Source organism: Triturus cristatus, chromosome 12 (assembly GCF_964204655.1).
Source record: "Triturus cristatus chromosome 12, aTriCri1.1, whole genome shotgun sequence".
NCBI lineage: Eukaryota > Metazoa > Chordata > Amphibia > Caudata > Salamandridae > Triturus > Triturus cristatus.
Window position 1 is genome coordinate 724,731,433 of NC_140595.1, and position 24,480 is coordinate 724,755,912.

At 40.7% G+C, this 24,480-nt stretch overlaps 10 non-coding genes across 10 annotated transcripts; all 10 read left to right on the plus strand.

The window, feature by feature from the left end:
* Nucleotides 1-244: 244 nt before the first annotated feature.
* Nucleotides 245-316, plus strand: TRNAH-GUG (transfer RNA histidin (anticodon GUG)). The gene has a single exon. It is a non-coding gene; the product is annotated as a tRNA-His (tRNA).
* A 2,588-nt stretch (nt 317-2,904) lies between these two features.
* Nucleotides 2,905-2,986, plus strand: TRNAS-AGA (transfer RNA serine (anticodon AGA)). Its single transcript has one exon. It is a non-coding gene; the product is annotated as a tRNA-Ser (tRNA).
* A 1,281-nt stretch (nt 2,987-4,267) lies between these two features.
* TRNAH-GUG (transfer RNA histidin (anticodon GUG)) lies at nt 4,268-4,339 on the plus strand. Its single transcript has one exon. It is a non-coding gene; the product is annotated as a tRNA-His (tRNA).
* Nucleotides 4,340-6,927: 2,588 nt separating this feature from the next.
* On the plus strand, nt 6,928-7,009 carry TRNAS-AGA (transfer RNA serine (anticodon AGA)). Its single transcript has one exon. It is a non-coding gene; the product is annotated as a tRNA-Ser (tRNA).
* Nucleotides 7,010-10,950: 3,941 nt separating this feature from the next.
* TRNAS-AGA (transfer RNA serine (anticodon AGA)) lies at nt 10,951-11,032 on the plus strand. The gene has a single exon. It is a non-coding gene; the product is annotated as a tRNA-Ser (tRNA).
* Nucleotides 11,033-12,313: 1,281 nt separating this feature from the next.
* On the plus strand, nt 12,314-12,385 carry TRNAH-GUG (transfer RNA histidin (anticodon GUG)). The gene has a single exon. It is a non-coding gene; the product is annotated as a tRNA-His (tRNA).
* A 2,588-nt stretch (nt 12,386-14,973) lies between these two features.
* Nucleotides 14,974-15,055, plus strand: TRNAS-AGA (transfer RNA serine (anticodon AGA)). The gene has a single exon. It is a non-coding gene; the product is annotated as a tRNA-Ser (tRNA).
* Nucleotides 15,056-16,336: 1,281 nt separating this feature from the next.
* On the plus strand, nt 16,337-16,408 carry TRNAH-GUG (transfer RNA histidin (anticodon GUG)). The gene has a single exon. It is a non-coding gene; the product is annotated as a tRNA-His (tRNA).
* A 2,587-nt stretch (nt 16,409-18,995) lies between these two features.
* TRNAS-AGA (transfer RNA serine (anticodon AGA)) lies at nt 18,996-19,077 on the plus strand. Its single transcript has one exon. It is a non-coding gene; the product is annotated as a tRNA-Ser (tRNA).
* A 3,940-nt stretch (nt 19,078-23,017) lies between these two features.
* On the plus strand, nt 23,018-23,099 carry TRNAS-AGA (transfer RNA serine (anticodon AGA)). Its single transcript has one exon. It is a non-coding gene; the product is annotated as a tRNA-Ser (tRNA).
* The last annotated feature ends 1,381 nt before the right edge of the window (nt 23,100-24,480 follow it).

Sequence of the window (24,480 nt, forward strand, 5' to 3'; positions counted from 1 at the left end):
GTGGGTTTCTCTGCATTGGTGTCCCATCACAGGTCCGCAAGTGTAATGTGTGATCTTTGACTCCTGGCATTTCACAAGCAGGCGGCCAGGAAACGGTTTTAGCCTATCAACCACTGAGGAGACGCAGCCTCTGAATGAGGAATGAGGAAGCAATGGATACATCCAGCCTATCACAGGAACAGCCCTGAGTGTTCTGAATTATAAATTCTCCATGTCACTGTATGTCGTTGAGCCCAAGTAGCTCGCCGTGATCGTATAGTGGTCAGTACTCTGCGTTGTGGCCGCAGCAACCTCGGTTCGAATCCGAGTCACGGCATTGTGGTTGGCAATGTCACGGCAGTTGGGTGTTAATTTTACAGAATTAGCAAATGTACCAGTGGTTTTTGTAAAATGTCTATTAAAAACAGATCCTTTCAAATATTTAAACCATCTAACAACAAATGATTTAAACTCGCATGATTATAAGCTGTAGCTATAATGTATTTACTTACATAAATTATCGTTCTTGAACCTATTGGGGGTGGAGGGGGAGCGGAGCTCACCCCCCAGGTGCAGTTGAGTGACCTGTGTTGTGGCTCTCTAGAGGGAAGGCACAAATTTTGCTGTCACCCAGCCCAATCCAGACGTGTATTGGGGCCAGGTTTCAGGCAAATAGAGCAGTAAGTGCAGAGACATGTTCACTCTCTAAAAGTGGCATTTCTAAAATAGTAAAGTTAAATCCAACCTCACCAGTAAGTAGGATTTTCAATAAATAAATAAAGCTACTCCTCTCCGATATGGAATTACCAAATTAAAAGTATAGGGGAATACCCAGAGCTAACCTATGAGAGGGGTAGACCTCACAGTAGTGAAAAATGAAATAGACTGTTTGGTACTTACAGGACACGCGAACCACCAAAGTACATATCTTATTTTTTACTTACATAGCATCATGCACCTAGGACTACCTAGGGCCTACCTTAGGTGTAAATTATATGTAATAAAAGGGGAGTTTAAGGCTTGGCAAGTAGGCTGGGACTCCCCTGGGAGACCCCTGAGTCTATGCCCAGAACCATAACTCTGCCAGTCGAGTACTTACCTAAAAGCCGATAACTCACTTTTCTTCCATAGGCTAACATTGAGTGGTTTCACTTGGAAATTCTTCTAAGTGGTGTGGAGTTTTGGAACTTTAAAATATTCATCTAAAATCAGCCGAACAACGAATTCTGATTTACTCACCTGTTATCAGGAGAGACCTCAGTGCTGCATCTTGGAGCTCGGTACTGACCCTGAAAAGTAATTTTAACCGTACTTACCAGTAACTCGAATTTCCTTCCATGGGATATCATTGCCTGCTTTTTGCTGAAAATTTTCTAAGTGTCGATTTTTTAAACTTACAAATATTCTTTAAAAATCGTACCAACTGTGAAAACGTAATTGTTTACCTGTTTTAGATAGATGTCCCAGTACTGAGCCTAGGAGCCCAGCACTGGATTACAAAAGTAACGAGAACGTACTTTACCCGTAACTTGAATTTTCTTCCATAGGAAACCATTGACTGTTTTTCTGTGAAATTTCTTCTAAGTGTCGATTTTGCAAACATGTAAATATTCCTTAAAAATCGCCTGTATAACTTAAACGCAGTTTCTCAACTGCTTACAGGTGGTACAGTAGTGCTGGATCTAGGATCCAACACTGACCTAGAAAAAGTAACCATAACCCCACTTACCTGCTAAGTGAATTTCCTTCCATAGGATAACATTGGTAATTTGATCAGCAAAAGTTTCTAAGTGTCAACTTTTAAAATAGCAAAATATTGCTTAAAAATCACAACAGTAACTAAAACGAATTTACTCACTTGTTTCCAAGAACTGTCCCAGGACTGAATCTAGGATCCAGTCCTGGATTTAGAAAAGTAATCCTGAAAGTAATTAATTGCATATAACTTAAAATTCCCATTGAGCTCAATGTATTATTGTGATTCAAATTGTGTTGCCTATTGCAATAAACTGTAACTATGACCTGCAAAAGTCAATTGCCTATTGCAAAGTATTTAACTAAAGCATCTCATTCTGAGAAAGTATATTTTGATACCTATTGTTGGTTCTAAAATAAAACAACAATATCTTTTGTATGCAAACCAATGGCCTAGAGTTCAGTTCTTGAGTGTGTGAGACCATTTGCTGACTGAGTGTGTACAACAAATGTTTTACACTGTACTCTGATACTGCCTTACTGCTCGGCAAGCTACCACTTTAGAGAGTAAGGTTATATCTAACTTTAGCCTCTGCCAAACCTCTGGGGACTGGGGACTCTGTGCACACTGTACCTATTTGGGAACAGTATATACAGAGCCACTTTCTCACAGTAGTGATAAAGTGATTAGAGTCCTAAGGCCAACATAAAGATACAGCAAAACGTGAGGTGAAAAGCAAAAAGGTTGCTGGTAGGCCACCTTAAGGATGCCAGGTCTAACAAAAACTGAACTAAGGATAACATGAGTAAAACATCAGGTTTCTCTACTGCATTTGGTGAGACAAGTGGGCCTTCTTTTATCTTCCATTCAAGCAATCTTTGACAGACCCCTTTATTATAGAGCTTTTCAAGGATTACAGATAAGGCACTTACAAAGGAGTCCCAAATAATCAGAGATGGTTGACTTCTGTAATATGGGTCGTAGACTAAAAGCAGCACAAAAACAGAGTGCAACAGGGTCCAAAAAACTTGAGTGCCACAAGAGAGTTTGAATGCAAGCGTATCCTTTTACAGATCCAGAGATATACTCATGCAATTTTTATTTTTAGGACAGAACGTGCATGATGAAAAAAACATTGTTTTTAAAAAGCGCATTGCAGAATATCAGTACTTTGATGTGGGAAAACTTCAAAACTTTCAAACAAAATATTTGTAGGCAGCTTACAGCAAGTTGTTGTGGCCGAGTGGTTAAGGCGATGGACTAGAAATCCATTGGGGTATCCCCGTGCAGGTTCGAATCCTGCCAACAACGAGAATCTTTTTATTATCGGCTACAATTTCAGAAGTTAACCTTTAGTATTTCTTCCATTTCAGTTTTATAAATAGGTGGCTTATTTTTGTGTCACTATTGCCTCTCCACATATTTGTTATCGCTACCTCTTTCATGTCTTTGCAACACCTCATTCCTACTTTAGCACTGGTGTAAACGCTTCAAATTATTATACGGTTGCTCTCTCATTCATACCTGCGCATGCACTTGAAAGTTACTTTACCAATAAAAGACGCAAAGAGAGAAATAGAACAAAAGTGCTGGCTGGATTGGCAAACACACTTCATAAAACTGCATTTTCTTTTTTATTCTCCCCCGTGTTACATGCTTAACCTCCCCATGTGTAATTTCTCTTAACCTGCTGTCCCAGGAAGAGAATTTCATCTACAGGCTCTTTCTGTGTTTTTTTCCCTAGTCTGTCTTTCCCATTTCTTAGCTGTGTAACTGTTCCTTTACGCGCTCTATTTAAACGCCATCAATCTCATTTGAGCTCCTTGCTCCCGCTTCTGTTTTCTCCACCTCTCATACTGCCAGTTCTCTCTTTCTCTGTGGTTGGTGGCTACTTTCCTGAGCTTCCGAAGCCACGTGGTTCCTGCCTCTTGTTGTCAGACTTGAATTGGAAAAGGAACCATATTAACAAGCCTTTACCACTCACACACGGCGGAAGTTTATACTTTAATTCAGTGAGCTAAGAAAAGCGTGTTGTGGGTCCCCTACGAGCCATGGTGCTTGCTTCATCATGATTTGGCACCAGTCATTAGCCGCAGCTCTGCGAATGAGCCACTGAGGTCAGTTTCAATATTTACTCAAAAACATAACCATGCAGCCCACCCCTCAACTGTGTATTTATCTTGCTTTTCTGCTGTTCGTGTGATTAGCTGGGAGGAGCTCACGGCGACATCCTCCCTATAAAAGTGTAGATGGATCACTCTCTAACTCTTTCTTGCTTCACATACAAATGGCTTGAAAGGTGCAGGGAAGATGCAGGTCTAATAGACAGAATAGAAGGTCTGTGCCAGGTGGGTTTCTCTGCATTGGTGTCCCATCACAGGTCCGCAAGTGTAATGTGTGATCTTTGACTCCTGGCATTTCACAAGCAGGCGGCCAGGAAACGGTTTTAGCCTATCAACCACTGAGGAGACGCAGCCTCTGAATGAGGAATGAGGAAGCAATGGATACATCCAGCCTATCACAGGAACAGCCCTGAGTGTTCTGAATTATAAATTCTCTATGTCACTGTATGTCGTTGAGCCCAAGTAGCTCGCCGTGATCGTATAGTGGTCAGTGCTCTGCGTTGTGGCCGCAGCAACCTCGGTTCGAATCCGAGTCACGGCATTGTGGTTGGCAATGTCACGGCAGTTGGGTGTTAATTTTACAGAATTAGCAAATGTACCAGTGGTTTTTGTAAAATGTCTATTAAAAACAGATCCTTTCAAATATTTAAACCATCTAACAACAAATGATTTAAACTCGCATGATTATAAGCTGTAGCTATAATGTATTTACTTACATAAATTATCGTTCTTGAACCTATTGGGGGTGGAGGGGGAGCGGAGCTCACCCCCCAGGTGCAGTTGAGTGACCTTGGTTGTGGCTCTCTAGAGGGAAGGCACAAATTTTGCTGTCACCCAGCCCAATCCAGACGTGTATTGGGGCCAGGTTTCAGGCAAATAGAGCAGTAAGTGCAGAGACATGTTCACTCTCTAAAAGTGGCATTTCTAAAATAGTAAAGTTAAATCCAACCTCACCAGTAAGTAGGATTTTCAATAAATAAATAAAGCTACTCCTCTCCGATATGGAATTACCAAATTAAAAGTATAGGGGAATACCCAGAGCTAACCTATGAGAGGGGTAGACCTCACAGTAGTGAAAAATGAAATAGACTGTTTGGTACTTACAGGACACGCGAACCACCAAAGTACATATCTTATTTTTTACTTACATAGCATCATGCACCTAGGACTACCTAGGGCCTACCTTAGGTGTAAATTATATGTAATAAAAGGGGAGTTTAAGGCTTGGCAAGTAGGCTGGGACTCCCCTGGGAGACCCCTGAGTCTATGCCCAGAACCATAACTCTGCCAGTCGAGTACTTACCTAAAAGCCGATAACTCACTTTTCTTCCATAGGCTAACATTGAGTGGTTTCACTTGGAAATTCTTCTAAGTGGTGTGGAGTTTTGGAACTTTAAAATATTCATCTAAAATCAGCCGAACAACGAATTCTGATTTACTCACCTGTTATCAGGAGAGACCTCAGTGCTGCATCTTGGAGCTCGGTACTGACCCTGAAAAGTAATTTTAACCGTACTTACCAGTAACTCGAATTTCCTTCCATGGGATATCATTGCCTGCTATTTGCTGAAAATTTTCTAAGTGTCGATTTTTGAAACTTACAAATATTCTTTAAAAATCGTACCAACTGTGAAAACGTAATTGTTTACCTGTTTTAGATAGATGTCCCAGTACTGAGCCTAGGAGCCCAGCACTGGATTACAAAAGTAACGAGAACGTACTTTACCCGTAACTTGAATTTTCTTCCATAGGAAACCATTGACTGTTTTTCTGTGAAATTTCTTCTAAGTGTCGATTTTGCAAACATGTAAATATTCCTTAAAAATCGCCTGTATAACTTAAACGCAGTTTCTCAACTGCTTACAGGTGGTACAGTAGTGCTGGATCTAGGATCCAACACTGACCTAGAAAACGTAACCATAACCCCACTTACCTGCTAAGTGAATTTCCTTCCATAGGATAACATTGGTAATTTGATCAGCAAAAGTTTCTAAGTGTCAACTTTTAAAATAGCAAAATATTGCTTAAAAATCACAACAGTAACTAAAACGAATTTACTCACTTGTTTCCAAGAACTGTCCCAGGACTGAATCTAGGATCCAGTCCTGGATTTAGAAAAGTAATCCTGAAAGTAATTAATTGCATATAACTTAAAATTCCCATTGAGCTCAATGTATTATTGTGATTCAAATTGTGTTGCCTATTGCAATAAACTGTAACTATGACCTGCAAAAGTCAATTGCCTATTGCAAAGTATTTAACTAAAGCATCTCATTCTGAGAAAGTATATTTTGATACCTATTGTTGGTTCTAAAATAAAACAACAATATCTTTTGTATGCAAACCAATGGCCTAGAGTTCAGTTCTTGAGTGTGTGAGACCATTTGCTGACTGAGTGTGTACAACAAATGTTTTACACTGTACTCTGATACTGCCTTACTGCTCGGCAAGCTACCACTTTAGAGAGTAAGGTTATATCTAACTTTAGCCTCTGCCAAACCTCTGGGGACTGGGGACTCTGTGCACACTGTACCTATTTGGGAACAGTATATACAGAGCCACTTTCTCACAGTAGTGATAAAGTGATTAGAGTCCTAAGGCCAACATAAAGATACAGCAAAACGTGAGGTGAAAAGCAAAAAGGTTGCTGGTAGGCCACCTTAAGGATGCCAGGTCTAACAAAAACTGAACTAAGGATAACATGAGTAAAACATCAGGTTTCTCTACTGCATTTGGTGAGACAAGTGGGCCTTCTTTTATCTTCCATTCAAGCAATCTTTGACAGACCCCTTTATTATAGAGCTTTTCAAGGATTAAAGATAAGGCACTTACAAAGGAGTCCCAAATACTCAGAGATGGTTGACTTCTGTAATATGGGTCGTAGACTAAAAGCAGCGCAAAAACAGAGTGCAACAGGGTCCAAAAAACTTGAGTGCCACAAGAGAGTTTGAATGCAAGCGTATCCTTTTACAGATCCAGAGATATACTCATGCAATTTTTGTTTTTAGGACAGAACGTGCATGATGAAAAAAACATTGTTTTTAAAAAGCGCATTGCAGAATATCAGTACTTTGATGTGGGAAAACTTCAAAACTTTCAAACAAAATATTTGTAGGCAGCCTACAGCAAGTTGTTGTGGCTGAGTGGTTAAGGTGATGGACTAGAAATCCATTGGGGTATCCCCGCGCAGGATCGAATCCTGCCAACAACGAGAATCTTTTTATTATCGGCTACAATTTCAGAAGTTAACCTTTAGTATTTCTTCCATTTCAGTTTTATAAATAGGTGGCTTATTTTTGTGTCACTATTGCCTCTCCACATATTTGTTATCGCTACCTCTTTCATGTCTTTGCTACACCTCATTCCTACTTTAGCACTGGTGTAAACGCTTCAAATTATTATACGGTTGCTCTCTCATTCATACCTGCGCATGCACTTGAAAGTTACTTTACCAATAAAAGACGCAAAGAGAGAAATAGAACAAAAGTGCTGGCTGGATTGGCAAACACACTTCATAAAACTGCATTTTCTTTTTTATTCTCCCCCGTGTTACATGCTTAACCTCCCCATGTGTAATTTCTCTTAACCTGCTGTCCCAGGAAGAGAATTTCATCTACAGGCTCTTTCTGTGTTTTTTTCCCTAGTCTGTCTTTCCCATTTCTTAGCTGTGTAACTGTTCCTTTACGCGCTCTATTTAAACGCCATCAATCTCATTTGAGCTCCTTGCTCCCGCTTCTGTTTTCTCCACCTCTCATACTGATAGTTCTCTCTTTCTCTGTGGTTGGTGGCTACTTTCCTGAGCTTCCGAAGCCACGTGGTTCCTGCCTCTTGTTGTCAGACTTGAATTGGAAAAGGAACCATATTAACAAGCCTTTACCACTCACACACGGCGGAAGTTTATACTTTAATTCAGTGAGCTAAGAAAAGCGTGTTGTGGGTCCCCTACGAGCCATGGTGCTTGCTTCATCATGATTTGGCACCAGTCATTAGCCGCAGCTCTGCTAATGAGCCACTGAGGTCAGTTTCAATATTTACTCAAAAACATAACCATGCAGCCCACCCCTCAACTGTGTATTTATCTTGCTTTTCTGCTGTTCGTGTGATTAGCTGGGAGGAGCTCACGGCGACATCCTCCCTATAAAAGTGTAGATGGATCACTCTCTAACTCTTTCTTGCTTCACATACAAATGGCTTGAAAGGTGCAGGGAAGATGCAGGTCTAATAGACAGAATAGAAGGTCTGTGCCAGGTGGGTTTCTCTGCATTGGTGTCCCATCACAGGTCCGCAAGTGTAATGTGTGATCTTTGACTCCTGGCATTTCACAAGCAGGCGGCCAGGAAACGGTTTCAGCCTATCAACCACTGAGGAGACGCAGCCTCTGAATGAGGAATGAGGAAGCAATGAATACATCCAGCATATCACAGGAACAGCCCTGAGTGTTCCGAATTATAAATTCTCCATGTCACTGTATGTCGTTGAGCCCAAGTAGCTCGCCGTGATCGTTTAGTGGTTAGTACTCTGCGTTGTGGCCGCAGCAACCTCGGTTCGAATCCGAGTCACGGCATTGTGGTTGGCAATGTCACGGCAGTTGGGTGTTAATTTTACAGAATTAGCAAATGTACCAGTGGTTTTTGTAAAATGTCTATTAAAAACAGATCCTTTCAAATATTTAAACCATCTAACAACAAATGATTTAAACTCGCATGATTATAAGCTGTAGCTATAATGTATTTACTTACATAAATTATCGTTCTTGAACCTATTGGGAGTGGAGGGGGAGCGGAGCTCACCCCCCAGGTGCAGTTGAGTGACCTGTGTTGTGGCTCTCTAGAGGGAAGGCACAAATTTTGCTGTCACCCAGCCCAATCCAGACGTGTATTGGGGCCAGGTTTCAGGCAAATAGAGCAGTAAGTGCAGAGAAATGTTCACTCTCTAAAAGTGGCATTTCTAAAATAGTAAAGTTAAATCCAACCTCACCAGTAAGTAGGATTTTCAATAAATAAATAAAGCTACTCCTCTCCGATATGGAATTACCAAATTAAAAGTATAGGGGAATACACAGAGCTAACCTATGAGAGGGGTAGACCTCACAGTAGTGAAAAATGAAATAGACTGTTTGGTACTTACAGGACACGCGAACCACCAAAGTACATATCTTATTTTTTACTTACATAGCATCATGCACCTAGGACTACCTAGGGCCTATCTTAGGTGTAAATTATATGTAATAAAAGGGGAGTTTAAGGCTTGGCAAGTAGGCTGGGACTCCCCTGGGAGACCCCTGAGTCTATGCCCAGAACCATAACTCTGCCAGTCGAGTACTTACCTAAAAGCCGATAACTCACTTTTCTTCCATAGGCTAACATTGAGTGGTTTCACTTGGAAATTCTTCTAAGTGGTGTGGAGTTTTGGAACTTTAAAATATTCATCTAAAATCAGCCGAACAACGAATTCTGATTTACTCACCTGTTATCAGGAGAGACCTCAGTGCTGCATCTTGGAGCTCGGTACTGACCCTGAAAAGTAATTTTAACCGTACTTACCAGTAACTCGAATTTCCTTCCATGGGATATCATTGCCTGCTTTTTGCTGAAAATTTTCTAAGTGTCGATTTTTGAAACTTACAAATATTCTTTAAAAATCGTACCAACTGTGAAAACGTAATTGTTTACCTGTTTTAGATAGATGTCCCAGTACTGAGCCTAGGAGCCCAGCACTGGATTACAAAAGTAACGAGAACGTACTTTACCCGTAACTTGAATTTTCTTCCATAGGAAACCATTGACTGTTTTTCTGTGAAATTTCTTCTAAGTGTCGATTTTGCAAACATGTAAATATTCCTTAAAAATCGCCTGTATAACTTAAACGCAGTTTCTCAACTGCTTACAGGTGGTACAGTAGTGCTGGATCTAGGATCCAACACTGACCTAGAAAACGTAACCATAACCCCACTTACCTGCTAAGTGAATTTCCTTCCATAGGATAACATTGGTAATTTGATCAGCAAAAGTTTCTAAGTGTCAACTTTTAAAATAGCAAAATATTGCTTAAAAATCACAACAGTAACTAAAACGAATTTACTCACTTGTTTCCAAGAACTGTCCCAGGACTGAATCTAGGATCCAGTCCTGGATTTAGAAAAGTAATCCTGAAAGTAATTAATTGCATATAACTTAAAATTCCCATTGAGCTCAATGTATTATTGTGATTCAAATTGTGTTGCCTATTGCAATAAACTGTAACTATGACCTGCAAAAGTCAATTGCCTATTGCAAAGTATTTAACTAAAGCATCTCATTCTGAGAAAGTATATTTTGATACCTATTGTTGGTTCTAAAATAAAACAACAATATCTTTTGTATGCAAACCAATGGCCTAGAGTTCAGTTCTTGAGTGTGTGAGACCATTTGCTGACTGAGTGTGTACAACAAATGTTTTACACTGTACTCTGATACTGCCTTACTGCTCGGCAAGCTACCACTTTAGAGAGTAAGGTTATATCTAACTTTAGCCTCTGCCAAACCTCTGGGGACTGGGGACTCTGTGCACACTGTACCTATTTGGGAACAGTATATACAGAGCCACTTTCTCACAGTAGTGATAAAGTGATTAGAGTCCTAAGGCCAACATAAAGATACAGCAAAACGTGAGGTGAAAAGCAAAAAGGTTGCTGGTAGGCCACCTTAAGGATGCCAGGTCTAACAAAAACTGAACTAAGGATAACATGAGTAAAACATCAGGTTTCTCTACTGCATTTGGTGAGACAAGTGGGCCTTCTTTTATCTTCCATTCAAGCAATCTTTGACAGACCCCTTTATTATAGAGCTTTTCAAGGATTAAAGATAAGGCACTTACAAAGGAGTCCCAAATACTCAGAGATGGTTGACTTCTGTAATATGGGTCGTAGACTAAAAGCAGCGCAAAAACAGAGTGCAACAGGGTCCAAAAAACTTGAGTGCCACAAGAGAGTTTGAATGCAAGCGTATCCTTTTACAGATCCAGAGATATACTCATGCAATTTTTGTTTTTAGGACAGAACGTGCATGATGAAAAAAACATTGTTTTTAAAAAGCGCATTGCAGAATATCAGTACTTTGATGTGGGAAAACTTCAAAACTTTCAAACAAAATATTTGTAGGCAGCCTACAGCAAGTTGTTGTGGCTGAGTGGTTAAGGTGATGGACTAGAAATCCATTAGGGTATCCCCGCGCAGGATCGAATCCTGCCAACAACGAGAATCTTTTTATTATCGGCTACAATTTCAGAAGTTAACCTTTAGTATTTCTTCCATTTCAGTTTTATAAATAGGTGGCTTATTTTTGTGTCACTATTGCCTCTCCACATATTTGTTATCGCTACCTCTTTCATGTCTTTGCTACACCTCATTCCTACTTTAGCACTGGTGTAAACGCTTCAAATTATTATACGGTTGCTCTCTTATTCATACCTGCGCATGCACTTGAAAGTTACTTTACCAATAAAAGACGCAAAGAGAGAAATAGAACAAAAGTGCTGGCTGGATTGGCAAACACACTTCATAAAACTGCATTTTCTTTTTTATTCTCCCCCGTGTTACATGCTTAACCTCCCCATGTGTAATTTCTCTTAACCTGCTGTCCCAGGAAGAGAATTTCATCTACAGGCTCTTTCTGTGTTTTTTTCCCTAGTCTGTCTTTCCCATTTCTTAGCTGTGTAACTGTTCCTTTACGCGCTCTATTTAAACGCCATCAATCTCATTTGAGCTCCTTGCTCCCGCTTCTGTTTTCTCCACCTCTCATACTGCCAGTTCTCTCTTTCTCTGTGGTTGGTGGCTACTATCCTGAGCTTCCGAAGCCACGTGGTTCCTGCCTCTTGTTGTCAGACTTGAATTGGAAAAGGAACCATATTAACAAGCCTTTACCACTCACACACGGCGGAAGTTTATACTTTAATTCAGTGAGCTAAGAAAAGCGTGTTGTGGGTCCCCTACGAGCCATGGTGCTTGCTTCATCATGATTTGGCACCAGTCATTAGCCGCAGCTCTGCTAATGAGCCACTGAGGTCAGTTTCAATATTTACTCAAAAACATAACCATGCAGCCCACCCCTCAACTGTGTATTTATCTTGCTTTTCTGCTGTTCGTGTGATTAGCTGGGAGGAGCTCACGGCGACATCCTCCCTATAAAAGTGTAGATGGATCACTCTCTAACTCTTTCTTGCTTCACATACAAATGGCTTGAAAGGTGCAGGGAAGATGCAGGTCTAATAGACAGAATAGAAGGCCTGTGCCAGGTGGGTTTCTCTGCATTGGTGTCCCATCACAGGTCCGCAAGTGTAATGTGTGATCTTTGACTCCTGGCATTTCACAAGCAGGCGGCCAGGAAACGGTTTCAGCCTATCAACCACTGAGGAGACGCAGCCTCTGAATGAGGAATGAGGAAGCAATGAATACATACAGCCTATCACAGGAACAGCCCTGAGTGTTCCGAATTATAAATTCTCCATGTCATTGTATGTCGTCGAGCCCAAGTAGCTCGCCGTGATCGTATAGTGGTTAGTACTCTGCGTTGTGGCCGCAGCAACCTCGGTTCGAATCCGAGTCACGGCATTGTGGTTGGCAATGTCACGGCAGTTGGGTGTTAATTTTACAGAATTAGCAAATGTACCAGTGGTTTTTGTAAAATGTCTATTAAAAACAGATCCTTTCAAATATTTAAACCATCTAACAACAAATGATTTAAACTTGCATGATTATAAGCTGTAGCTATAATGTATTTACTTACATAAATTATCGTTCTTGAACCTATTGGGGGTGGAGGGGGAGCGGTGCTCACCCCCCAGGTGCAGTTGAGTGACCTGTGTTGTGGCTCTCTAGAGGGAAGGCACACATTTTGCTGTCACCCAGCCCAATCCAGACGTGTATTGGGGCCAGGTTTCAGGCAAATAGAGCAGTAAGTGCAGAGACATGTTCACTCTCTAAAAGTGGCATTTCTAAAATAGTAAAGTTAAATCCAACCTCACCAGTAAGTAGGATTTTCAATAAATAAATAAAGCTACTCCTCTCCGATATGGAATTACCAAATAAAAAGTATAGGGGAATACACAGAGCTAACCTATGAGAGGGGTAGACCTCACAGTAGTGAAAAATGAAATAGACTGTTTGGTACTTACAGGACACACGAACCACCAAAGTACATATCTTATTTTTTACTTACATAGCATCATGCACCTAGGACTACCTAGGGCCTACCTTAGGTGTAAATTATATGTAATAAAAGGGGAGTTTAAGGCTTGGCAAGTAGGCTGGGACTCCCCTGGGAGACCCCTGAGTCTATGCCCAGAACCATAACTCTGCCAGTCGAGTACTTACCTAAAAGCCGATAACTCACTTTTCTTCCATAGGCTAACATTGAGTGGTTTCACTTGGAAATTCTTCTAAGTGGTGTGGAGTTTTGGAACTTTAAAATATTCATCTAAAATCAGCCGAACAACGAATTCTGATTTACTCACCTGTTATCAGGAGAGACCTCAGTGCTGCATCTTGGAGCTCAGTACTGACCCTGAAAAGTAATTTTAACCGTACTTACCAGTAACTCCAATTTCCTTCCATGGGATATCATTGCCTGCTTTTTGCTGAAAATTTTCTAAGTGTCGATTTTTGAAACTTACAAATATTCTTTAAAAATCGTACCAACTGTGAAAACGTAATTGTTTACCTGTTTTAGATAGATGTCCCAGTACTGAGCCTAGGAGCCCAGCACTGGATTACAAAAGTAACGAGAACGTACTTTACCCGTAACTTGAATTTTCTTCCATAGGAAACCATTGACTGTTTTTCTGTGAAATTTCTTCGAAGTGTCGATTTTGAAAACATGTAAATATTCCTTAAAAATCGCCTGTATAACTTAAACGCAGTTTCTCAACTGCTTACAGGTGGTACAGTAGTGCTGGATCTAGGATCCAACACTGACCTAGAAAAAGTAACCATAACCCCACTTACCTGCTAAGTGAATTTCCTTCCATAGGATAACATTGGTAATTTGATCAGCAAAAGTTTCTAAGTGTCAACTTTTAAAATAGCAAAATATTGCTTAAAAATCACAACAGTAACTAAAACGAATTTACTCACTTGTTTCCAAGAACTGTCCCAGGACTGAACCTAGGATCCAGTCCTGGATTTAGAAAAGTAATCCTGAAAGTAATTAATTGCATATAACTTAAAATTCCCATTGAGCTCAATGTATTATTGTGATTCAAATTGTGTTGCCTATTGCAATAAACTGTAACTATGACCTGCAAAAGTCAATTGCCTATTGCAAAGTATTTAACTAAAGCATCTCATTCTGAGAAAGTATATTTTGATACCTATTGTTGGTTCTAAAATAAAACAACAATATCTTTTGTATGCAAACCAATGGCCTAGAGTTCAGTTCTTGAGTGTGTGAGACCATTTGCTGACTGAGTGTGTACAACAAATGTTTTACACTGTACTCTGATACTGCCTTACTGCTCGGCAAGCTACCACTTTAGAGAGTAAGGTTATATCTAACTTTAGCCTCTGCCAAACCTCTGGGGACTGGGGACTCTGTGCACACTGTACCTATTTGGGAACAGTATATACAGAGCCACTTTCTCACAGTAGTGATAAAGTGATTAGAGTCCTAAGGCCAACATAAAGATACAGCAAAACGTGAGGTGAAAAGCAAAAAGGTTGCTGGTAGGCCACCTTAAGGATGCCAGGTCTAACAAAAACTGAACTAAGGATAACATGAGTAAAACATCAGGTTTCTCTACTGCATTTGGTGAGACAAGTGGGCCTTCTTTTATCTTCCATTCAAGCAATCTTTGACAGACCCCTTTATTATAGAGCTTTTCAAGGATTAAAGATAAGGCACTTACAAAGGAGTCCCAAATACTCAGAGATGGTTGACTTCTGTAATATGGGTCGTAGACTAAAAGCAGCGCAAAAACAGAGTGCAACAGGGTCCAAAAAACTTGAGTGCCACAAGAGAGTTTGAATGCAAGCGTATCCTTTTACAGATCCAGAGATATACTCATGCAATTTTTGTTTTTAGGACAGAACGTGCATGATGAAAAAAACATTGTTTTTAAAAAGCGCATTGCAGAATATCAGTACTTTGATGTGGGAACACTTCAAAACTTTCAAACAAAATATTTGTAGGCCGCTTACAGCAAGTTGTTGTGGCCGAGTGGTTAAGGCGATGGACTAGAAATCCATTGGGGTATCCCCGCGCAGGTTCGAATCCTGCCAACAACGAGAATCTTTTTATTATCGGCTACAATTTCAGAAGTTAACCTTTAGTATTTCTTCCATTTCAGTTTTATAAATAGGTGGCTTATTTTTGTGTCACTATTGCCTCTCCACATATTTGTTATCGCTACCTCTTTCATGTCTTTGCTACACCTCATTCCTACTTTAGCACTGGTGTAAACGCTTCAAATTATTATACGGTTGCTCTCTCATTCATACCTGCGCATGCACTTGAAAGTTACTTTACCAATAAAAGACGCAAAGAGAGAAATAGAACAAAAGTGCTGGCTGGATTGGCAAACACACTTCATAAAACTGCATTTTCTTTTTTATTCTCCCCCGTGTTACATGCTTAACCTCCCCATGTGTAATTTCTCTTAACCTGCTGTCCCAGGAAGAGAATTTCATCTACAGGCTCTTTCTGTGTTTTTTTCCCTAGTCTGTCTTTCCCATTTCTTAGCTGTGTAACTGTTCCTTTACGCGCTCTATTTAAACGCCATCAATCTCATTTGAGCTCCTTGCTCCCGCTTCTGTTTTCTCCACCTCTCATACTGCCAGTTCTCTCTTTCTCTGTGGTTGGTGGCTACTTTCCTGAGCTTCCGAAGCCACGTGGTTCCTGCCTCTTGTTGTCAGACTTGAATTGGAAAAGGAACCATATTAACAAGCCTTTACCACTCACACACGGCGGAAGTTTATACTTTAATTCAGTGAGCTAAGAAAAGCGTGTTGTGGGTCCCCTACGAGCCATGGTGCTTGCTTCATCATGATTTGGCACCAGTCATTAGCCGCAGCTCTGCTAATGAGCCACTGAGGTCAGTTTCAATATTTACTCAAAAACATAACCATGCAGCCCACCCCTCAACTGTGTATTTATATTGCTTTTCTGCTGTTCGTGTGATTAGCTGGGAGGAGCTCACGGCGACATCCTCCCTATAAAAGTGTAGATGGATCACTCTCTAACTCTTTCTTGCTTCACATACAAATGGCTTGAAAGGTGCAGGGAAGATGCAGGTCTAATAGACAGAATAGAAGGCCTGTGCCAGGTGGGTTTCTCTGCATTGGTGTCCCATCACAGGTCCGCAAGTGTAATGTGTGATCTTTGACTCCTGGCATTTCACAAGCAGGCGGCCAGGAAACGGTTTCAGCCTATCAACCACTGAGGAGACGCAGCCTCTGAATGAGGAATGAGGAAGCAATGAATACATCCAGCCTATCACAGGAACAGCCCTGAGTGTTCCGAATTATAAATTCTCCATGTCATTGTATGTCGTTGAGCCCAAGTAGCTCGCCGTGATCGTATAGTGGTTAGTACTCTGCGTTGTGGCCGCAGCAACCTCGGTTCGAATCCGAGTCACGGCATTGTGGTTGGCAATGTCACGGCAGTTGGGTGTTAATTTTACAGAATTAGCAAATGTACCAGTGGTTTTTGTAAAATGTCTATTAAAAACAGATCCTTTCAAATATTTAAACCATCTAACAACAAATGATTTAAACTTGCATGATTATAAGCTGTAGCTATAATGTATTTACTTACATAAATTATCGTTCTTGAACCTATTGGGGGTGGAGGGGGAGCGGAGCTCACCCCCAGGTGCAGTTGAGTGACCTGTGTTGTGGCTCTCTAGAGGGAAGGCACAAATTTTGCTGTCACCCAGCCCAATCCAGACGTGTATTGGGGCCAGGTTTCAGGCAAATAGAGCAGTAAGTGCAGAGACATGTTCACTCTCTAAAAGTGGCATTTCTAAAATAGTAAAGTTAAATCCAACCTCACCAGTAAGTAGGATTTTCAATAAATAAATAAAGCTACTCCTCTCCGATATGGAATTACCAAATAAAAAGTATAGGGGAATACACAGAGCTAACCTATGAGAGGGGTAGACCTCACAGTAGTGAAAAATGAAATAGACTGTTTGGTACTTACAGGACACGCGAACCACCAAAGTACATATCTTATTTTTTACTTACATAGCATCATGCACCTAGGACTACCTAGGGCCTACCTTAGGTGTAAATTATATGTAATAAAAGGGGAGTTTAAGGCTTGGCAAGTAGGCTGGGACTCCCCTGGGAGACCCCTGAGTCTATGCCCAGAACCATAACTCTGCCAGTCGAGTACTTACCTAAAAGCCGATAACTCACTTTTCTTCCATAGGCTAACATTGAGTGGTTTCACTTGGAAATTCTTCTAAGTGGTGTGGAGTTTTGGAACTTTAAAATATTCATCTAAAATCAGCCGAACAACGAATTCTGATTTACTCACCTGTTATCAGGAGAGACCTCAGTGCTGCATCTTGGAGCTCAGTACTGACCCTGAAAAGTAATTTTAACCGTACTTACCAGTAACTCGAATTTCCTTCCATGGGATATCATTGCCTGCTTTTTGCTGAAAATTTTCTAAGTGTCGATTTTTGAAACTTACAAATATTCTTTAAAAATCGTACCAACTGTGAAAACGTAATTGTTTACCTGTTTTAGATAGATGTCCCAGTACTGAGCCTAGGAGCCCAGCACTGGATTACAAAAGTAACGAGAACGTACTTTACCCGTAACTTGAATTTTCTTCCATAGGAAACCATTGACTGTTTTTCTGTGAAATTTCTTCTAAGTGTCGATTTTGCAAACATGTAAATATTCCTTAAAAATCGCCTGTATAACTTAAACGCAGTTTCTCAACTGCTTACAGGTGGTACAGTAGTGCTGGATCTAGGATCCAACACTGACCTAGAAAAAGTAACCATAACCCCACTTACCTGCTAAGTGAATTTCCTTCCATAGGATAACATTGGTAATTTGATCAGCAAAAGTTTCTAAGTGTCAACTTTTAAAATAGCAAAATATTGCTTAAAAATCACAACAGTAACTAAAACGAATTTACTCACTTGTTTCCAAGAACTGTCCCAGGACTGAATCTAGGATCCAGTCCTGGATTTAGAAAAGTAATCCTGAAAGTAATTAATTGCATATAACTTAAAATTCCCATTGAGCTCAATGTATTATTGTGATTCAAATTGTGTTGCCTATTGCAATAAACTGTAACTATGACCTGCAAAAGTCAATTGCCTATTGCAAAGTATTTAACTAAAGCATCTCATTCTGAGAAAGTATATTTTGATACCTATTGTTGGTTCTAAAATAAAACAACAATATCTTTTGTATGCAAACCAATGGCCTAGAGTTCAGTTCTTGAGTGTGTGAGACCATTTGCTGACTGAGTGTGTACAACAAATGTTTTACACTGTACTCTGATACTGCCTTACTGCTCGGCAAGCTACCACTTTAGAGAGTAAGGTTATATCTAACTTTAGCCTCTGCCAAACCTCTGGGGACTGGGGACTCTGTGCACACTGTACCTATTTGGGAACAGTATATACAGAGCCACTTTCTCACAGTAGTGATAAAGTGATTAGAGTCCTAAGGCCAACATAAAGATACAGCAAAACGTGAGGTGAAAAGCAAAAAGGTTGCTGGTAGGCCACCTTAAGGATGCCAGGTCTAACAAAAACTGAACTAAGGATAACATGAGTAAAACATCAGGTTTCTCTACTGCATTTGGTGAGACAAGTGGGCCTTCTTTTATCTTCCATTCAAGCAATCTTTGACAGACCCCTTTATTATAGAGCTTTTCAAGGATTAAAGATAAGGCACTTACAAAGGAGTCCCAAATATTCAGAGATGGTTGACTTCTGTAATATGGGTCGTAGACTAAAAGCAGCGCAAAAACAGAGTGCAACAGGGTCCCAAAAACTTGAGTGCCACAAGAGAGTTTGAATGCAAGCGTATCTTTTTACAGATCCAGAGATATACTCATGCAATTTTTGTTTTTAGGACAGACCGTGCATGATGAAGAAAACATTGTTTTTAAAAAGCGCATTGCAGAATATCAGTACTTTGATGTGGGAACACTTCAAAACTTTCAAACAAAATATTTGTAGGCCGCTTACAGCAAGTTGTTGTGGCCGAGTGGTTAAGGCGATGGACTAGAAATCCATTGGGGTATCCCCGCGCAGGTTCGAATCCTGCCAACAACGAGAATCTTTTTATTATCGGCTACAATTTCAGAAGTTAACCTTTAGTATTTCTTCCATTTCAGTTTTATAAATAGGTGGCTTATTTTTGTGTCACTATTGCCTCTCCACATATTTGTTATCGCTACCTCTTTCATGTCTTTGCTACACCTCATTCCTACTTTAGCACTGGTGTAAACGCTTCAAATTATTATACGGTTGCTCTCTCATTCATACCTGCGCATGCACTTGAAAGTTACTTTACCAATAAAAGACGCAAAGAGAGAAATAGAACAAAAGTGCTGGCTGGATTGGCAAACACACTTCATAAAACTGCATTTTCTTTTTTATTCTCCCCCGTGTTACATGCTTAACCTCCCCATGTGTAATTTCTCTTAACCTGCTGTCCCAGGAAGAGAATTTCATCTACAGGCTCTTTCTGTGTTTTTTTCCCTAGTCTGTCTTTCCCATTTCTTAGCTGTGTAACTGTTCCTTTACGCGCTCTATTTAAACGCCATCAATCTCATTTGAGCTCCTTGCTCCCGCTTCTGTTTTCTCCACCTCTCATACTGCCAGTTCTCTCTTTCTCTGTGGTTGGTGGCTACTTTCCTGAGCTTCCGAAGCCACGTGGTTCCTGCCTCTTGTTGTCAGACTTGAATTGGAAAAGGAACCATATTAACAAGCCTTTACCACTCACACACGGCGGAAGTTTATACTTTAATTCAGTGAGCTAAGAAAAGCGTGTTGTGGGTCCCCTACGAGCCATGGTGCTTGCTTCATCATGATTTGGCACCAGTCATTAGCCGCAGCTCTGCTAATGAGCCACTGAGGTCAGTTTCAATATTTACTCAAAAACATAACCATGCAGCCCACCCCTCAACTGTGTATTTACCTTGCTTTTCTGCTGTTCGTGTGATTAGCTGGGAGGAGCTCACGGCGACATCCTCCCTATAAAAGTGTAGATGGATCACTCTCTAACTCTTTCTTGCTTCACATACAAATGGCTTGAAAGGTGCAGGGAAGATGCAGGTCTAATAGACAGAATAGAAGGCCTGTGCCAGGTGGGTTTCTCTGCATTGGTGTCCCATCACAGGTCCGCAAGTGTAATGTGTGATCTTTGACTCCTGGCATTTCACAAGCAGGCGGCCAGGAAACGGTTTCAGCCTATCAACCACTGAGGAGACGCAGCCTCTGAATGAGGAATGAGGAAGCAATGAATACATCCAGCCTATCACAGGAACAGCCCTGAGTGTTCCGAATTATAAATTCTCCATGTCATTGTATGTCGTTGAGCCCAAGTAGCTCGCCGTGATCGTATAGTGGTTAGTACTCTGCGTTGTGGCCGCAGCAACCTCGGTTAGAATCCGAGTCACGGCATTGTGGTTGGTAATGTCACGGCAGTTGGGTGTTAATTTTACAGAATTAGCAAATGTACCAGTGGTTTTTGTAAAATGTCTATTAAAAACAGATCCTTTCAAATATTTAAACCATCTAACAACAAATGATTTAAACTTGCATGATTATAAGCTGTAGCTATAATGTATTTACTTACATAAATTATCGTTCTTGAACCTATTGGGGGTGGAGGGGGAGCGGAGCTCACCCCCAGGTGCAGTTGAGTGACCTGTGTTGTGGCTCTCTAGAGGGAAGGCACAAATTTTGCTGTCACCCAGCCCAATCCAGACGTGTATTGGGGCCAGGTTTCAGGCAAATAGAGCAGTAAGTGCAGAGACATGTTCACTCTCTAAAAGTGGCATTTCTAAAATAGTAAAGTTAAATCCAACCTCACCAGTAAGTAGGATTTTCAATAAATAAATAAAGCTACTCCTCTCCGATATGGAATTACCAAATTAAAAGTATAGGGGAATACCCAGAGCTAACCTATGAGAGGGGTAGACCTCACAGTAGTGAAAAATGAAATAGACTGTTTGGTACTTACAGGACACGCGAACCACCAAAGTACATATCTTATTTTTTACTTACATAGCATCATGCACCTAGGACTACCTAGGGCCTACCTTAGGTGTAAATTATATGTAATAAAAGGGGAGTTTAAGGCTTGGCAAGTAGGCTGGGACTCCCCTGGGAGACCCCTGAGTCTATGCCCAGAACCATAACTCTGCCAGTCGAGTACTTACCTAAAAGCCGATAACTCACTTTTCTTCCATAGGCTAACATTGAGTGGTTTCACTTGGAAATTCTTCTAAGTGGTGTGGAGTTTTGGAACTTTAAAATATTCATCTAAAATCAGCCGAACAACGAATTCTGATTTACTCACCTGTTATCAGGAGAGACCTCAGTGCTGCATCTTGGAGCTCGGTACTGACCCTGAAAAGTAATTTTAACCGTACTTACCAGTAACTCGAATTTCCTTCCATGGGATATCATTGCCTGCTATTTGCTGAAAATTTTCTAAGTGTCGATTTTTGAAACTTACAAATATTCTTTAAAAATCGTACCAACTGTGAAAACGTAATTGTTTACCTGTTTTAGATAGATGTCCCAGTACTGAGCCTAGGAGCCCAGCACTGGATTACAAAAGTAACGAGAACGTACTTTACCCGTAACTTGAATTTTCTTCCATAGGAAACCATTGACTGTTTTTCTGTGAAATTTCTTCTAAGTGTCGATTTTGCAAACATGTAAATATTCCTTAAAAATCGCCTGTATAACTTAAACGCAGTTTCTCAACTGCTTACAGGTGGTACAGTAGTGCTGGATCTAGGATCCAACACTGACCTAGAAAAAGTAACCATAACCCCACTTACCTGCTAAGTGAATTTCCTTCCATAGGATAACATTGGTAATTTGATCAGCAAAAGTTTCTAAGTGTCAACTTTTAAAATAGCAAAATATTGCTTAAAAATCACAACAGTAACTAAAACGAATTTACTCACTTGTTTCCAAGAACTGTCCCAGGACTGAATCTAGGATCCAGTCCTGGATTTAGAAAAGTAATCCTGAAAGTAATTAATTGCATATAACTTAAAATTCCCATTGAGCTCAATGTATTATTGTGATTCAAATTGTGTTGCCTATTGCAATAAACTGTAACTATGACCTGCAAAAGTCAATTGCCTATTGCAAAGTATTTAACTAAAGCATCTCATTCTGAGAAAGTATATTTTGATACCTATTGTTGGTTCTAAAATAAAACAACAATATCTTTTGTATGCAAACCAATGGCCTAGAGTTCAGTTCTTGAGTGTGTGAGACCATTTGCTGACTGAGTGTGTACAACAAATGTTTTACACTGTACTCTGATACTGCCTTACTGCTCGGCAAGCTACCACTTTAGAGAGTAAGGTTATATCTAACTTTAGCCTCTGCCAAACCTCTGGGGACTGGGGACTCTGTGCACACTGTACCTATTTGGGAACAGTATATACAGAGCCACTTTCTCACAGTAGTGATAAAGTGATTAGAGTCCTAAGGCCAACATAAAGATACAGCAAAACGTGAGGTGAAAAGCAAAAAGGTTGCTGGTAGGCCACCTTAAGGATGCCAGGTCTAACAAAAACTGAACTAAGGATAACATGAGTAAAACATCAGGTTTCTCTACTGCATTTGGTGAGACAAGTGGGCCTTCTTTTATCTTCCATTCAAGCAATCTTTGACAGACCCCTTTATTATAGAGCTTTTCAAGGATTAAAGATAAGGCACTTACAAAGGAGTCCCAAATATTCAGAGATGGTTGACTTCTGTAATATGGGTCGTAGACTAAAAGCAGCGCAAAAACAGAGTGCAACAGGGTCCCAAAAACTTGAGTGCCACAAGAGAGTTTGAATGCAAGCGTATCCTTTTACAGATCCAGAGATATACTCATGCAATTTTTGTTTTTAGGACAGACCGTGCATGATGAAAAAAACATTGTTTTTAAAAAGCGCATTGCAGAATATCAGTACTTTGATGTGGGAACACTTCAAAACTTTCAAACAAAATATTTGTAGGCCGCTTACAGCAAGTTGTTGTGGCCGAGTGGTTAAGGCGATGGACTAGAAATCCATTGGGGTATCCCCGCGCAGGTTCGAATCCTGCCAACAACGAGAATCTTTTTATTATCGGCTACAATTTCAGAAGTTAACCTTTAGTATTTCTTCCATTTCAGTTTTATAAATAGGTGGCTTATTTTTGTGTCACTATTGCCTCTCCACATATTTGTTATCGCTACCTCTTTCATGTCTTTGCTACACCTCATTCCTACTTTAGCACTGGTGTAAACGCTTCAAATTATTATACGGTTGCTCTCTCATTCATACCTGCGCATGCACTTGAAAGTTACTTTACCAATAAAAGACGCAAAGAGAGAAATAGAACAAAAGTGCTGGCTGGATTGGCAAACACACTTCATAAAACTGCATTTTCTTTTTTATTCTCCCCCGTGTTACATGCTTAACCTCCCCATGTGTAATTTCTCTTAACCTGCTGTCCCAGGAAGAGAATTTCATCTACAGGCTCTTTCTGTGTTTTTTTCCCTAGTCTGTCTTTCCCATTTCTTAGCTGTGTAACTGTTCCTTTACGCGCTCTATTTAAACGCCATCAATCTCATTTGAGCTCCTTGCTCCCGCTTCTGTTTTCTCCACCTCTCATACTGCCAGTTCTCTCTTTCTCTGTGGTTGGTGGCTACTTTCCTGAGCTTCCGAAGCCACGTGGTTCCTGCCTCTTGTTGTCAGACTTGAATTGGAAAAGGAACCATATTAACAAGCCTTTACCACTCACACACGGCGGAAGTTTATACTTTAATTCAGTGAGCTAAGAAAAGCGTGTTGTGGGTCCCCTACGAGCCATGGTGCTTGCTTCATCATGATTTGGCACCAGTCATTAGCCGCAGCTCTGCTAATGAGCCACTGAGGTCAGTTTCAATATTTACTCAAAAACATAACCATGCAGCCCACCCCTCAACTGTGTATTTATCTTGCTTTTCTGCTGTTCGTGTGATTAGCTGGGAGGAGCTCACGGCGACATCCTCCCTATAAAAGTGTAGATGGATCACTCTCTAACTCTTTCTTGCTTCACATACAAATGGCTTGAAAGGTGCAGGGAAGATGCAGGTCTAATAGACAGAATAGAAGGCCTGTGCCAGGTGGGTTTCTCTGCATTGGTGTCCCATCACAGGTCCGCAAGTGTAATGTGTGATCTTTGACTCCTGGCATTTCACAAGCAGGCGGCCAGGAAACGGTTTCAGCCTATCAACCACTGAGGAGACGCAGCCTCTGAATGAGGAATGAGGAAGCAATGAATACATCCAGCCTATCACAGGAACAGCCCTGAGTGTTCCGAATTATAAATTCTCCATGTCATTGTATGTCGTTGAGCCCAAGTAGCTCGCCGTGATCGTATAGTGGTTAGTACTCTGCGTTGTGGCCGCAGCAACCTCGGTTAGAATCCGAGTCACGGCATTGTGGTTGGTAATGTCACGGCAGTTGG